This window comes from Sprattus sprattus (assembly GCF_963457725.1).
Source record: "Sprattus sprattus genome assembly, chromosome: 1".
NCBI classification, from domain to species: domain Eukaryota; kingdom Metazoa; phylum Chordata; class Actinopteri; order Clupeiformes; family Clupeidae; genus Sprattus; species Sprattus sprattus.
Window position 1 is genome coordinate 20,625,482 of NC_137920.1, and position 17,836 is coordinate 20,643,317.

General features: G+C 42.2%; 1 protein-coding gene across 1 annotated transcript in view; it reads left to right on the forward strand.

Annotated features, from left to right (window-relative positions):
* The first annotated feature begins 570 nt into the window (after positions 1–570).
* Positions 571–17,836, forward strand: part of LOC308368426 (bromodomain-containing protein 4-like) — a 37,192-nt gene continuing 19,926 nt past the window's right edge. Inside the window, exon 1 of the mRNA XM_080842596.1 lies at positions 571–615. The gene's annotated coding sequence lies outside the window, so the exon portion shown is untranslated. The remainder of the gene's footprint in view (positions 616–17,836) is intronic.

Below are 17,836 nucleotides of genomic sequence, written 5' to 3' on the forward strand. Positions count from 1 at the left end.
GTCCATGACATTCAATACAATCTTGAAAGCAGGATTATGTATGGACTAAAGTCGACTGAAGCTCAAAATTTGAGTCGGGCCATGAGAACCTACGGATCATTCTGTTGTAATAGCATAGCATGTACCACGGGGAGGAGCTGCGTTCTTTCATGACTACACACTCCAGTATATTTTACAGAAAAACATTTTAAATACCTGGACTTGCTTTGGAATTATGTTTTCTTAGGTTAAAACATAAGTAACCGTCTGCATTCATAAATAATTGTGTGTTTTATGTATTGATGTCACCGTTACATTTAAACGTCTTTGTTCGAATAGTAAAGGTACACTTACCGTGTCCATTTCACATAACTTGAGATTTGATACGCGTGTGGAATTCTGTCAGTGATACTTGTGGCGTTACACACTGATTCATATAACTGATTAATTCAACTACAAATATATTCGTGTTTTCTGTTCACTTAAAAGTGAACTGCAGCACTGGATCTGAAGTGAGCACGGGACGTTACGCTCGTCGTGCGTCTGACGTCACACGGCGTCGAACAAACGACCGTGTTTGTTCTGGATTCGGGAGAGGAAGGTCTGCGCGCGCTCACTGACAGCTAGGTGAAGAAGGTAAATAAATGGTTGTCTCTTGGTTATTTCCTGATTGCTTAATACATTTCAGAGTTATTCGATGTTTGCGAATTTAATGGGGAGCCAGTTGTAGGCCGGTGAGACATATGTAGGTCGCTAGACGTTGTGTTCGACGCCAAATGGGTGACGAGTTGAACTGTGGAGGCCTCGCGCCGGTGAGGCACCGGGATAAGAGATTCATTAAGGTCTTTTTTGAATACTCCTGCCCTTTCACATGTAATTCGCTTCCTTTAACAGTATTTGACCTCGGGGTGTGCGATGTCTCTGCGTCTACTTGTAACTGCGACTGTCAAAACGTGCCACGCTCAGTTCTGGGTGTTTATTTGGAGCCTAGAGGCCATATTCGTGATGTAAGTTACGTAGGTTCAGCAACGTAGTTTGCGCAAAAGGGGGCTTACTGTACGTACATGGCTGGCACTGCATAATGACCTGAGGAATGGTAAGACGGTCCACGTTGTATTCTTGAACGATGTTTACGCTAACGGTTGCAGCGTGAGGGGAGATACGCATGCACGGAAGAGGTATTTTCTGAAGTTGTATGTGTGCTTCCAATGTTAGCCAATGCTGTTTCCAGTACTTTAAAGGTTAGCTGGGATACATTTTTATGCATTGACTGTTCCTTGCCAAACATGTTTACTATATCAATTATTACATTTAGGCAATATACAGGCTCATGCATGCCAAACAAGTAGCTTTGCTAACTAATAGTAGCATTCGGCTACGTGACAGAATGGCCATAACTTCCAGTTGGGCCAACCGAGACGACCAAGCTAGCCTTTTAGCTAATTTCGCTAGCAAACGATGCTAATAGCAATGTAGGTCAACGGGTATGAAACGTGGTTTAATCAGCCATTAGCAACCTAGCCTCAATTTCACAACAGGCTCTTCGGGAGTGAAAAAGTGACCACGTCTATTCATTCTACGGTGTGAGAATGATGAGCGATGTCCATCTGACAGGTCTAACAGGGTTGCTAATTAGCACATCACAGCAAACTTAGCCATAGAGGTTACGGTAGTGACAGTGATCACTGATCTTCGGAGGGCGAGACCCGTGCACCGCCGAACATGATTGAATTGGTAACTGTTTTCTCCGGGGTTTGTGTTCATGTTCGATTGCACGATTAGCCATACCTCGCTGTCAAACGCCAAAGGTCACTAGTTTGCGTCGATAAACTGGTAACTGCTTCGTTGGAAACCAGTGACCGTACACATAGCGTTACTTAGACACCGATGGAATTCAACTGGACAATTTGAATCTGTACATTTCGTTTGAAAAAGGTGTATATATATTATAAGATAATATATACAGTTCAGGCTCTGGGCGTTGTTAAGCGCCTTGAGACAATTGTATTGGTATGGCGCTATATAAATACAATTGAATAGAATATATGAGTGCCATTTGTCCGAAGCATATTAATTAATGATGAGCAGGAATACATTCTCGCTCACGTCCAGCCCAATCCACATGGTTTTAGAATTCATGTTTGTCTGGTTTTAATGTCACTTGTGTACCACCTACCAGTCTTATGTCTAGGCAGCTTGTCTAACGTCATCATGCTGAAGAAGGGCAAAGCTTACTCTGGCTGTGCAATATTTTGTTGATTTGGGAAATCACATGATTGAAACCCCACTTGGATACCTGACATGGCAAACACTTACGTGTTGTCATAACCTATGTCTGCATTTATTCTGTACCATTTGTTTATCTATACAAACCTTAAGGTAAATTTGCACTCAGGAGAACCTTTTTATTTTTTTAGCTGGGGCAGTGACCATCCAGTTAAAAACATTTTTTGAGTTGCACACTGAAAATAAAACTTCAATTCCAAATGAATTCAATTCAAATTCAATTCAATTCCAAGAATCCACTTGTTTTAAGTGGCCACAGGGAAATCTAGACAAACATGTTATCTATACAAACCCACCTAACTATCCAATCAGTCTGTTTACTGCTTTGTATGCAAACAATACCAACACAGGGTAAGGACCTGTTACAGTTCAGTTGCAACAGCAAATCGCCCCCCCTCCCCCTTAATTAGGAAGAAACCTTAAACAGGGGGGGCGTTATCTGCTTGAGGCTGATATGATGAATGATATTTCCTTTTCCAGACCTTAATAAATGGGCACAATAGTATCCATGTTTGTTTATTTAGGTGCAACGGTTAACTCTAGGAACACTTATGTCCTTTTCTAATGTCTATATGTAATGGTCGAAAATAGAGAGTTTACATTTAAATTGTATTCCAGCCTGTCTATCTGAACGAGAACAAGCAGGAAAACTGTAATAATTCTCCATGAAGCATTAGTGGGAACTCTTTCCCCTTTAAAGCCTTTATCGTGTCATAAGTAGTATCAATGCTTTGAAAAAGTGTTATCTAATGAATCTAAATAAAACATATTTTACAACAGAACAGCAAGCGGTGAGGGAGGCATGGCACGACCAACAGAGATTAGCGTAATTGATTGTAAAGAACAATGTCTTTGTACCTCCATCTGAAGTAGGCTAGCGTAGACACTAAGAATGTGCACGAACTGAAGGAAAATGGTGCGTTTTAGCTGCCATCATTTAACTGTATGGAGTGTGGAGTCGTCATGAAGTCCTTTCACTCCAAAGGCTTTTTGTCATCAAAAATTCTGATCAGTAGGGTTCTGTTGTCAGACATTTTTATCAGTAGGGTTCTGTCGTCATGGACAACCCAGAGGCAACACCATCGATTTACGTAGGTCTACAGTCCAAAACCACTATAAACAGAAAAAGCTTACCAACAAGCCCCAGACATAGATCTAAGTTAGTAGATCAAGTTTTAGGTGAGTTGTGCGGAATTGCTCAGTGATTGGTTAGGCGCCAAGCTGCCAGCTTTACTTGCAAACATCCTAGCCTGGTATAACCAGACCCAAACTCTCTTCATGCATAGGGTCTGGTCTCTCTTCCTCTCTTCATGCATAGGGTCTGGCCTCTCTTCCTCTCTTCATGTATAGGGTCTGGCATCTCTTCCTCTTCGTGTATAGGGCCTGGCCTCTCTTCCTCTCTTCATGTATAGGTAGGGGTGCAACGGATCATCATTGATCCGTGATCCGTTCGGATCATCTATTTCGGTTCGGCACGCGCATGATCCGCGGATTGATTTATGAAAAAAAAAAATTGTGCGCATGTTCAGTCCACACACAGCCGTAACCATTCCTGCTAGTTCCAGGGACAGAGCTACTTAACACGCTCTGGGTAAAAGTCTGCAACAGTTCCCTTTTCAATAAGCAAACAGTCCTATGGCTCGTTGTGATTTATTGTCCTCACCGTACAACATGTAGAACAGTGGGCATGGAAAATAAAGTAGGCTAGACTTCGGTGACCACTGTAACGATAACTGCTGCCTCTAGTGCTACGTCTGTTTCCATATACTCGCGCTGCCACACAAACCTGTCGCCTAGGTTACCACACAGACGTAACACGTAGCTGACATAGCGATTGCTAACATAAAGAAAAACCTGCAACACAGCGTGGTAATGGCGAGCGGAGGAACAGAAAAACTTGAACGCCCCACATTTAAATCCCCTGTTTGGGAGCATTTTGGCTTCCCTGTCAAATTGAATGCAGAAGGAAAGAGGTTGGTGGATAAAACCGTGACGGTGTGTAGGCAGTAGCACTGTGGCACAAGAAAGCCATACAACATGCAGTGGAAACACATCGAGCACGGCCACGCATTTACAGCGACATCACCCCGGTGTTTCACTGACAGGAGTGAAACCGAAAGCGGCTCAACAACCGCTCATCACCGCGGCATTTAAGCAGCCCCTTCCTCCACAATCAGACCGGGCTAAAGCAATCACAAGTGTTAAAGGCACGCAGTGCAACTTTATGTAAACATTCAATGAAAAATAAACATTCAATTTCTAGTCTTTTTTACACGTAGTAAGTTTCAATAACTCCATACCATTACATATCGTCATTCAAGGAGCAAAGATGAGACGTCATTGTGTGGTGAGAACTGATAGAAAATCGTAAACAACAACAATCGCCGGGGGGGAGAGGCCATTTTTCCATTGACTGGAAGCCTGCTGTATTTATGGTAGGTTACAAAAACTAAAGAAAATGGCGGCGATTGTTGTTGTTATCGATTTTCTATCAGTTCTCACCACACAACGACGTCTCATCTTTGCTCCTTGAAGACTAGAAATTGAATGTTTATTTTTAAGCCTCGAAAGTTGCACTGGGTGCCTTTAATAAACAAAAAGACAAAACATGTTTATTTGTCTTGTCTATTTTTTTTATTTTTTTTTTGCTGATCAGAAAAATGATCCGATCCGTGACTCTGATCCGAGGAACGATCCGAACCGTGAGTTTTTTGATCCGTTGCACCCCTATGTATAGGGCCTGGCCTCTCTTCCTCTCTTCATGTATAGGGTCTGGCCTCTCTTCATTGGGGATTGTTTCCAGTCATTGCATCCTAATGGGCGTAGACTTCTAGTAATTTTGAAACCACTGGACCAGCCTTTAACCAATCTGCATTGACCACTATGGGATTGCTGTATTTCCTACTTTCCTGGAAACTGATATATTACGGTGCAAACCCATGCCACCGTTATGAGCGACGCGATTTCTAAACCCAATGCATTTCAACGGGAGCCAATCCATTGTCACGTAGACCAGCGATCTGGGCGACGCGACCGATGAAAATTCGAACATGTTGAAACTTATGCAAATGAGGAGCGATTTTTCCCGTCAGCGGCCAATGAGATTGTTTGGTGTCGTCTTTGACGGTTTGAAAATTGTAGGACTGTGGCATCGTTTGGTCGTTTAATTTGCTAAAAAGAAAGGCTTTGATGGCATTGTAAGGGCTTGTTGTTGCTCCTGGTATGTTATATATTTTATCCTGGGCTTATTTGAACACAATGGCAGTTTTGATATAAAGACAAGTGACTAGATAGCTTCTAACTGAGTAGCCTGCTCACAAGCTCACTAGTCCAGTCTGTTATGCTATTTCCACACGCTACACCACGCCCACTCAAAGCGATGGAATTTGGTCGCGTCGCTGTTATGCACCGTTAGGCTTTTTCCCCCAGGCCCCGTTGCCAGGAAGGCAACAACGTCTTTGTCCTCGATGAATAATTGTACACACTCTTCATGCTCCAGGTTCATGTGCTACTGCTCTTTGGATCTCTCCATTTACCTCTAGCAGTGCCGCCATTATTCTACCTACATTTCAAACGAACGCTTCATTCTAACGTCATCACCCATAGCCCACCCTCACTGGTTACTGATTGGAGGGGGCCCCGCAGGATCGGTTCATCTTGCAAACATCAGTTCCAGACTATAAGCGCAACGGAAACTGAGCTGGGAGCAGTAGGGGGAGACACCTGTAACCCAGAGACCAGCTGAGAGAGGCCTTGATTTAGGTCTAGCATCTGTTGCTTCCTATGAAGCGAAACATCGTTTAGCGATGGTGAATTTCACTCTCTGACTGGTAACAGCTTCGTGACTAGTACAGCACATTTCGCAGCAATGGCTGTACTGTTTCAGTGGCGGAGTGTCTTTGAAGTGTTCCACAGCAGACGACTCTAGAACCTTCAGCTATGACTCAGTGAGGTAGAAAAGAACCTCAGCTGAAAGAAAGTGTTTCATTTGGTTCTTATTGTGCAGTTTTAGAATTTAGTTTATCAGAAAATTCTGAAGACCAAACAATGGTTTCTGCCTTCACCCCATCCTCCCTGTGTGTTATGGCACGGTTAAGCACTAAGATGTAGGAAATGCTTGACCCTAAATGACAGGGGTGTACTTAATGTAGTCAAACTCCTATAGAGTTACGGCTGAACTGGTTGAGCTAGCTCTCAGTAGTTGTGATGTGAAGGAACAGGCCGTCTTTGGGCCTTACTTACTTCACCAGTGTGAAGCCCAGTCCAGCACTGGACTTGAACCTGCTACGAACATTAGACATTTACACACACTCTCACACACTCTCACGCACAGGCACTCACACTCACTCACTCACTCCCACACACACTCACTCCCACACACAGTGACTCAGCCAGTGTGTATTGAAACTTGCGTGTGACGTAACCCGTCTCTCCCTTATTTTTCATTGGAATTTCAACTGAAAGCTTTCACTGTGCATCTCATTACTGAAATGTGTCTTTTTTTCCCTGGTCCTCTGCAGACTGGTGACGTCGGCTGTGCTTTAACACCACCATTTCCCTTCATTGCGTTATGTCTGTGAGGGAGAGGTGTGTGTATGTGTTTAGGAGAAAGTGGATACATGTGTCGTGTGCGACTGAGAGAATACCCTTTGTGTGTGTGTGTGTGTGTGTGTGTGTGTGTGTGTGTGTGTGTGTGTGTGTGTGTGTGTGTGTGTGTGTGTGTGTGTGTGTGTGTGTGTGTGTGTGTGTGTGTGTGTGTGTGTGTGTGTGTGTGTGTGTGTGTGTGTGTGTGTGTGTGTGTGTGTGTGTGTGTGTGTGTGTGTGAGTGAGTGAGTGAGAAAGGACTGAAGGCTATGATTGCTCCACGGTTTGGGTGACCGTGTGTGTGAGTCAGCGTGGGGATTTTTTTTTAGGTGTGTGTGTTAGAGAGAGAGAGAGAGAGCGATGGGCGGGAGTTACTGCCACTTATAGGAATCAAAAAAGGGTAGAGAGAGTGTCTGTGTGTGTGTGAGAGAGAGACTGGGTGTGTGTGACTGGGTGTTTTAAAATACTGCTTCAGAGGAAGTTCAGTAGACACAGAACAGACGAGTCGATCTTTCTGCCTTCTTATTTTAATTGTTGATTTGCTTTTCTACACGTTTTGTTTTTGGTATTTGTTGGTACACAAGAAGAGAATAAAGTAGGCGACAACAGAGCTGACGAGTGGATCTGTCTGTTCTATTTTTTATATTTTTTTTGTTTTGCCGTCATTATGTGGCTGTCCTTTCTACCTTTTTTGTTTTGTTCTGAAGACCGTGAATGATAGGAAACAAAGGAAACGGACGAATAATTGAATGACGATTGGATGGACGGGCGGGTGAAAGTATTTACATAGATCCAAAGGTTTTCTTGTGGAGACTGAAGAGTGAGCTCAGAATCTTCTAGATAATTTGTCTGGTGTTACTTTGGTCTGGATCACAACCAACCAGCTTTTTCACTTCCAAAATGGATTTTCATTGCTCATTATTCCAGGGTGATTTGCCTCTTTCTGCGCCACTGATCTGCATTAGTGGGTCTTCTCCGGCTTTTCCTTGATCGCCTGATTTAGTCTTATTCTGGTATCCATTGCTTTGGTCTGGATCTGGGTCTCGTCGTCGTGGAGACTTGGACTGAGGTCAGCTCCCTCAGCAAGTCCGCAGGGCTGGTTGAGACTTTCAGACTCTCATGCCGGATCTCTTTAAAGATTTGCCTCTGTCTCTGTCTCTCTCTCTCTCTCTCTCTCTCTCTCTCTCTCTCTCTCTCTCTCTCTCTCTCTCTCTCTCTCTCTCTCTCTCTCTCTCTCTCTCTCTCTCTCCTCTTTCTGTCTCTCTCTCTCTCTATCGGTCATGCCTGCGTCTCATGTTTACAAAATGCGTTCAGAGTCCAGCACTCTACTGGATTTTCAGAGGTTGGATTCACTATTGGAGGAAATAACTAAATATTCAGCCTCGTTCCAAAGGTAACAGTCAGACATACACACACACACACACACACACACACACACACACACACACACACATTCAATCATGCAGTTTGTCAAGAAACTCAGTGTGTTCTTCACCCCCCCACACAGGGATCCAGCTGGTAAGGGAATGCCATACGTGTGTGATTTACCAGTGTGTTATGAATGCAAAGTATGTCCTCACAAATGCTATAAACACGAGTAGGGATGAGAACCGATAAGATTTTAACGATTCCGGTTCCTTATCGATTCCTGCTTATCGAACCGATTCCTTATCGATTCTCTTAACGATTCTTATAATTGGGTAAGGGGTGAAAAAAGAGCACAAACAGGTTTTTTACATTAATGTTCTTTTAATATACATTTTTAGAATGTTTACATACACATTTAAATAAAACTTACATAACTTAAATAAAATGTGTTCTGTTTAATATAAACGTTCATAAAAATAACAATGCTCCTTCCTTTTGTAAAAGGGTATATTATTAACTGAGCTGCCAAAAAAATTAACTAGCAGTGGCAAAGACTATTTACAATTTTTGTGCAGAAAAATGTGCATGTCTGCCTTCTCTGGGAGGATACGCGATCGCTCAGGGCTAATTGTGTCTCCAGCTTGACTGTATATTTTCTTGTAGGTTGCTTGGTTGTATTGCTAATAGCGAACTATTATGCTTAACGCTTCTAATATTCGAAAAACCCCGGACACCTTAACATTTTAAATCATTTAAAGGATTCAAACTCAGACTTTATCTCTTGATCGAGAAATTCGCCATCAGGATTTGAGGCCATCTTCAAACGTTTTCTAAAAACAACTCTGCTGGATTTAACCTACAGCCTACTACTGGATTAAACCTCCGACTCTCGTCTTTATTGACGCATTCGTCATCCGCATTAAGAAGAATCTCTCTGCCGGACTATCACTTAAATCCAGGTAACCCTTAGGGGAGTGAAAAACAAAACTTTTCTGGTCAACTTTTTTGCGGTGGAAAACACCTGCAATTACTATAACTGCCAACTCACAGGTTAGCGGAAGGCGCTGTCGTTCTTTTAACAGAGGGCAGAAGAAGAATTTTATCCTACAAACATTAGGTTTTTGCTTCTTCCTGTGAGCTCGGAGTTGTATAGATCACTAAACTAAATGTATCACTACTTGTCCTCATTTGGACTCTGAACAGCTAGCAAGTCTAGCAAACAAACACCAGGTAAAGCTTAACGTTTAACTATTTCACCGCGAGTCACCGCGACATTGTAGCAAGCAAAACACATTAACGCAATTTTTGCCTGCCATCTGACATCACCACGATGCCTCCCGTCAGTGGTGCACCTGGATGCAACTCCTGCCTCCTGCTCATCCAGCAGGTAGTAGAACTCGAAGTCAGGTTAGCGACACTCTACCAGATCAAGCTGGATGAGCAGTTTATTGACTCCATTGTCTCCGTGGGTCCTCATCACACACACACACACACTGGACATCTAAATCCCTCTCCACCCTGCATGCACACCAACCCAGAACACACACTGATGGGGACCCAGACCACCCTGCCTGTGAACTCAACTCCTCACCAGCCATGGAGAACAACAGGCAAAAGCAAGCGGGATGGAAGACGCTCGGGACGACACAATGAGCCAGGCCCACCCCTGCAACTGAGGAACCGCTACACTACACTGATGGATCAGGAGGAGCCTCCTGGGCCTGATGACTCCCCTCCTCAGCCCGCCCCGAAACGCCCCTGCAGACCAGCTCCAGAGCAACACCAGCATCGCCCACGCCGCCCTGCTCCCCATCCTGGGCCCTCAACACAGTCATCATCATCATCCCCTCGACGACTTCTCCCGCTGGATGTGACAACCACCACTCTGGTCATCGGCAGCTCCATGGTCCGAGATGTCCACATCCCCCCTTCGACAAGCGACCCCTGCAAGGTCCACTGCTTCCCCGGAGCCAGGGTCCGTGACATTCAGCGTAGACTCCCCAGCATCCTCGCTGGCTACACCAAGGTTAGCACCATAGTTGTACATGTAGGTACAAACGACATCAGGGCAAGACAGTCAGAAGCCCTGAGGGCAGACTTCAAAGCACTCCTCACCACCCTCGCAGACACAGGAAGACGGATCGTCATCTCTGGGCCTCTCCCGACCTACCAGAGAGGTGTGGAGAGATGGTCCAGACTGTTCGAACTCCACACCTGGCTGCAAAAAACCTGCGCCTCATCAGACACTAGCTTTGTTAATAACTTTGACTTGTTCTGGGAGAGGCCCAGCCTGCTGAAGCATGATGGCCTCCACCCGAACCGGAGCGGAGCCAGTGTGCTGTCAGACAACATGAGGACCACCCTAAAGAACTGACATCCTGTAGAAAACATCACAGACTCATGCCCCCCAGGTAGTAACTCTAACACTTTCTATGAAAATGATTCTGAATCTGTCAATGTTTTCTACAGTGCATTAGGCCTATATGATTCCACTACCTCAGAACAGGCTGCTTCATATAATTTTATGGCATGCACCTATAATCCTATTCCAGTTTAAATCTCTACTCGACGCCTAATTAAAAACAAAGGCCATAGTTACAATACTAAAAATAGAAGCCCAGCAAATATTCTATCTATACCCCGGCATATTCCTCCTTCCTGTGACCCACTATATCCAGAAAATATTTCAATGGCAATACTAAATATTAGGTCACTATCAGGCAAAACATTTCTCATTAATGATCTTATATGTGAACGTAAATTAGACTGTATGTTTTTAACAGAAACCTGGCTAAACATAAATGGGTCTGCAGCTCTTATTGAAGCGTCCCCTCCCAATTATAGCTTTTTTCAGTCCTTTAGAAATGGTAAAAAAGGGGGCGGGACAGCCACCATAGCCACGGATGCCCTGTGCTGCAGGAGCATCTCCTTCGATGAGTTTGGCTCATTTGAATATCATGCCATAGTTCTTAAGTGCCAGCCTACTGTTCTGTCAGTAACTGTGTATAGGCCACCCAAGCAATGTCCCACTTTTCTAACAGACTTTTCAGAACTACTCTCCATTATCCACACAAACTACGATAAGATTATTATCACTGGCGATTTTAACATACATATTGATAATGGGAACGACTCAAAGGCCCGGGATTTTATGAATCTCTTAAATTCCATGGACTTTACCCAACACATCACTGAACCCACTCACAACCGTGGCCACACCCTTGATCTAGTTATTACAAAGGGTCTTACGACTGTTATATCGTCTATCTGTGACCTTGCTCTTTCTGACCACTTTTGTATTTTCTTTACAGCACTGGTACCTAAAGTTAAAAATAGTGCCGAAAGTTTTATTAAGAAACGCTATCTTAACTCTGCAGCAGCTGAGAATTTCAAAATAATGATAACTAGACAAGACATAACTAATAAAAAAACACCAGAGGCGGGGCCATCATGTGTTAATGATCTAGTAACTACTCTAAATACAAAATTAAGGACAGCACTTGACTCTGTAGCACCATTGAAACAAAAAAAGGTTTTAGCCAAACAAAAAGCTCCATGGAGAAATGAGGAAATTATTAAACTTAAGAGATCCTGCAGAAGGTCTGAGCGTACATGGAGAAAGACCAAGCTACAGGTCCACCTTGATATTTTTAAGGATCAACTCTCAGTTTTTAATAAAGCAATAAGAAATGCTAGGAAGGATCATTTCTCTAAGTTGATATCTATAAACTCTAACAATTCCAGAGTCCTCTTTTCAACAATAGATAGCCTTATAAACCCTGCACCCAAAGTAGATGATAGTCTTTTTTCCACCTCCAAATGTGAGGAATTTGCAGCATTTTTCAGAGATAAGATAACAAACATTAGAAATAATATTGCTCAAGAAATTCCAAATGTTTTGTTTTCCGATCCCCCTCCACCATGCTGTACCAGTATTAGCTTTTTTGCACTGACTGATATAGAAACGCTGAACAAAGTAGTATCACAAATGAAGCCGTCTACATGCCCTCTTGATCCCATTCCCACCAAATTTTTTAAGACCATCTCTGACTCTGTATCTAAGGACATTCTAGCCATTATTAACTGTTCCTTGCTTACAGGTGTTTTCCCATCAGAACTTAAAACCGCCTTGGTGAGACCACTGTTGAAAAAAAGCAGTTTAGACTCTTCTGTTCTAAACAACTATAGACCAATCTCCAACCTTCCTTTTCTTAGCAAAATCCTAGAAAAAATTGTCTTTAAACAGTTAAATATTTTCCTAGATGCTAATTGTGTCTTTGACACTTTTCAATCTGGTTTTCGATCCAATCATAGCACAGAAACGGCATTAGTCAAGGTTGTAAATGATCTCAGGATTAATGCTGACTCTAAAAAGCTATCTGTCCTGGCCCTTCTGGCCACCCAAGCAATGTCCCACTTTTCTAACAGACTTTTCAGAACTACTCTCCATTATCCACACAAACTACGATAAGATTATTATCACTGGCGATTTTAACATACATATTGATAATGGGAACGACTCAAAGGCCCGGGATTTTATGAATCTCTTAAATTCCATGGACTTTACCCAACACATCACTGAACCCACTCACAACCGTGGCCACACCCTTGATCTAGTTATTACAAAGGGTCTTACGACTGTTATATCGTCTATCTGTGACCTTGCTCTTTCTGACCACTTTTGTATTTTCTTTACAGCACTGGTACCTAAAGTTAAAAATAGTGCCGAAAGTTTTATTAAGAAACGCTATCTTAACTCTGCAGCAGCTGAGAATTTCAAAATAATGATAACTAGACAAGACATAACTAATAAAAAAACACCAGAGGCGGGGCCATCATGTGTTAATGATCTAGTAACTACTCTAAATACAAAATTAAGGACAGCACTTGACTCTGTAGCACCATTGAAACAAAAAAAGGTTTTAGCCAAACAAAAAGCTCCATGGAGAAATGAGGAAATTATTAAACTTAAGAGATCCTGCAGAAGGTCTGAGCGTACATGGAGAAAGACCAAGCTACAGGTCCACCTTGATATTTTTAAGGATCAACTCTCAGTTTTTAATAAAGCAATAAGAAATGCTAGGAAGGATCATTTCTCTAAGTTGATATCTATAAACTCTAACAATTCCAGAGTCCTCTTTTCAACAATAGATAGCCTTATAAACCCTGCACCCAAAGTAGATGATAGTCTTTTTTCCACCTCCAAATGTGAGGAATTTGCAGCATTTTTCAGAGATAAGATAACAAACATTAGAAATAATATTGCTCAAGAAATTCCAAATGTTTTGTTTTCCGATCCCCCTCCACCATGCTGTACCAGTATTAGCTTTTTTGCACTGACTGATATAGAAACGCTGAACAAAGTAGTATCACAAATGAAGCCGTCTACATGCCCTCTTGATCCCATTCCCACCAAATTTTTTAAGACCATCTCTGACTCTGTATCTAAGGACATTCTAGCCATTATTAACTGTTCCTTGCTTACAGGTGTTTTCCCATCAGAACTTAAAACCGCCTTGGTGAGACCACTGTTGAAAAAAAGCAGTTTAGACTCTTCTGTTCTAAACAACTATAGACCAATCTCCAACCTTCCTTTTCTTAGCAAAATCCTAGAAAAAATTGTCTTTAAACAGTTAAATATTTTCCTAGATGCTAATTGTGTCTTTGACACTTTTCAATCTGGTTTTCGATCCAATCATAGCACAGAAACGGCATTAGTCAAGGTTGTAAATGATCTCAGGATTAATGCTGACTCTAAAAAGCTATCTGTCCTGGCCCTTCTGGATCTTAGTGCAGCCTTTGATACTGTTGATCATGATATCCTTATTGACAGACTTGAAAAGTGGGTTGGCCTCGCTGGTCCAGTCCTAAACTGGTTTAGGACCTATCTAACAGGCAGGGAATACTTTGTTGCCCTCGGAGACCACAGCTCCAAAAACATTTCTATGACCTGTGGGGTCCCTCAAGGATCCATTTTAGGGCCCTTACTTTTCAGTCTTTACATGCTACCCCTTGGTAGTGTAATAAGGAGGCACAACATCGACTATCATAGTTACGCGGATGACACCCAGCTCTATATTTCTGTAACACCCAACAACTACAGCTCTATTGATTGCTTGGTAAATTGCATTTCTGATATAAATGTATGGATGTCACAAAACTTTCTCCAGCTCAACCAGGATAAAACAGAGGTATTAGTCATTGGTGAAAGAAATGAAAGAGATAAACTATCTGCACATTTAAAAACAGTAGCACTTAACACCAAGCACCAAGCCAAAAACCTAGGTGTCATATTAGACTCAGATCTCAATTTTGAAACCCACATCAAAAATATAATTAAAACATCTTTTTATCACTTAAGAAACATTGCTAAGGTGCAACCGTTTCTCGCTCAGGCTGACACCGAAAGACTGATGCACGCGTTTATCACAAGCAGGCTAGACTACTGTAACTCTCTTTTGTCTGGTCTACCAAAAAAAGCCATTAGTCAACTACAAATAATACAGAATGCAGCAGCGCGAGTCCTCACTAAAACAAGAAGGAGAGCGCACATCACACCAGTATTAAAATCCCTGCACTGGTTACCTGTTAGTTCTAGAATAGATTTCAAGATTCTCCTACTAGTCTATAAATCACTCCATAGTCAAGCACCTGAATATATAACAGACATGCTCTCAAGGTACACACCCAGTAGAACCCTGAGGTCCTCCGGCACTGATCTCCTAATAGTACCAAAAGCTAGGACTAAGAGACATGGGAGAGCAGCTTTTAGCTTCTATGCCCCCAGCCTTTGGAATACTCTGCCAGAATACCTAAGAATGGCTGAAACGGTTGATACATTTAAACATACACTCAAGACATACCTCTTTTATCTGGCTTATCACTCACTGTAAAAATGTATTAATTAACATATTTGAAACATTTATTTATTTACAAATCCGTGCCTCTTTACAAGTGTTTGTAACCCCCAATTAAGTACCGCTACATCAAATGTGTTTCCTGTTTGCCGAGTGGATGCATGTACGGCCCCGGCAAACAGAACACAACAGAGATGTGGTGCCCTGTTGTCATGTGATGCTCTGTTGACATGTGTCGCCTGTTGACATGTGATGCCCTGTTGACATGCGTTATGTGATGCCCTGTTGCTATGTGATGCCCTGTTATCATGTAAAATGTATCTATTTTACATTTATGGAACGTTTACTTATTTATTTATCTATGTCTCTTTACAAGTATTTGTAACCCCCAATTAAGTACCGCTACATCAAATGTGTTTCCTGTTTGCCGAGTGGATGCATGTACGGCCCCGGCAAACAGAACACAACAGAAATGTGGTGCCCTGTTGTCATGTGATGCTCTGTTGTCATGTGATGCCCTGTTGACATGTGTCGCCTGTTGACATGTGATGCCCTGTTGACATGCGTTATGTGATGCCCTGTTGCTATGTGATGCCCTGCTATCATGTAAAATGTATCTATTTTACATTTATGGAACGTTTACTTATTTATCTATCTATGTCTCTTTACAAGTATTTGTAACCCCCCCCCTTTATTTCCCTTCTTTCCTACTGTGAGGCGCATTGTGTTACCTTTGTGTATGAAATGCGCTGTACAAATAAAGTTTGATTTGATTTGATTTGATAATAGCAATGTAGAGTCCACTACAAACACAATAACGTACTGAAACATACTTGTATCATGTACAAACTAGGCACTCAGTATATTTAACACTTAGCTATTGCTGCCACTGAATTGTCAAACTGAGGGAGCTGCACGCATTATTAACGGAGTCTTTTGTACAGCCTAACCCTTCCCTAGAACCAACAGAGGGGAGGCAAGCACTGCCCCTGCCTCTAGCCAACGGCTGAAAATAGAAGATTCTACAGTTAAGCTAGCCTAGTTATGTAAGTTATATATAATATATGACAATGTCCAACATCGCCCATTCTGTTAAGCAATTCAATGCTAAGTTTAGTTATGGTTAACACGAAAACGCAAACGTTTGCTGATAACACACGAGTATCACCGTTATGACTTATGATAAAACATTTTGAGGAGTTTACCTTGGCAAGTTAGGGATGAAGCGCCGACGTTAGTTGAGCTGCCGATGGCATCGAAAACATGACATTCTTGTAATTTTATACCATGTGTGCTCAAGTGCTTATTCATGGTAGATGTACTTCCTCCCTTTGAGGAAATACATTTTTTACAGAGGTTACAAGTGACCGTGTTTGCATCCGTTCGGGTGAAATAAAGCCACACTTTAGATTGCTTCTGTCGAGTTGCCATTTCTGCTGCGGTCTGATTATTATTAAGAGTTCGCGCATGCGCAAACGGCACATAGACCTGTTAACAGACCCGGTTATGAATTTGGCTAACGATTCCAAAGATTCGGCTCATTGGGAACCGGTTCTAAACAAGACCCGGTTCTCGGTTCCCATCCCTAAACACGAGTGCTGCTCTGATATCCATATTTGTGTTGATGGTGTGTTTGAGAAGTAAGTTTTCACTGGCTTCATGCTTCGATTTGATTACGATTCAAAGAGTAACGATTACATTTTTAAATTATGTAATCTTGTCCTTTATGGGTTTTTTTTAATTCATAAATACAAGAACTCATAATGAAAAATGTAGGCCTATCTGTGGTAATTACATGTAAAACCTATTGAAACAACCCTAGAATTGCGTTTGGCCTATACGACACCACAGAAAGTGGTTGTAACTAGGCAATTAGCATGAAACTACAGTAAAACTATGTTTCTTCACTGTTGAGATGCCCACACAGTGTATTTAAAATGTGGTCAAACTTACATGAAATGCAGAATCTTTCTAGTTAGCGTTGCGACGCACCGATGCAACACTTGTTTCCCCAGTTGTGGTGTGTGAGATTGAAGAGTAGAGAAACGCTGTTGGTCAGTACAGCTTCTGTGTGTGAGTGTATGTGTGTGTGAAACACTGTTGTTCGGTACAGCTTCTCTGGCTGTTGATGGTAAGTGACACTCCAGACTCACGCTTCTGATGGTTCCCATTTTTCATTTTCGTGTGTGTGTGTGGGGTGTCAGACACACCAAATGTATCGGACTTGTTTCACTTACAATAATTGAACTCTTTCACGTTATTCTCTGTAGACACCGGCACACACACACACACATACCCACACGCACGCACGCAACGTCATGTACACAAACAAACACATCCACACACAAGCATGTATATTAGGGATGTGCATCTCATCACTGAGGACGATGCGATACACATCTCGATGCACTGCCAACGATCCGATACATTCAAGATACATAAAAGCAGCTACTAATGCGATACGATACGATTCACCCCTATTGCGATGCAGTGCGATTCGACACGATGCGATTCAACGAGATGCGATGCAAAATAATATAATTCTATGCAATTTAATATGGTACATAATGATTCATTTATTTGTCATACAACAAATCATTAACAAGGTCTCTGACAAAGTATAACATGTACCTATGTGTGTATGTGTGTGTGTTAGTGGTCTCTGAATGTAATTTTTTTTTTAAACTATACCTGCCAGTCACAACACAGTTTTCTCCATCCTAAACCAGTGGATCAACTGCCTCACACACTAAATTTAACTA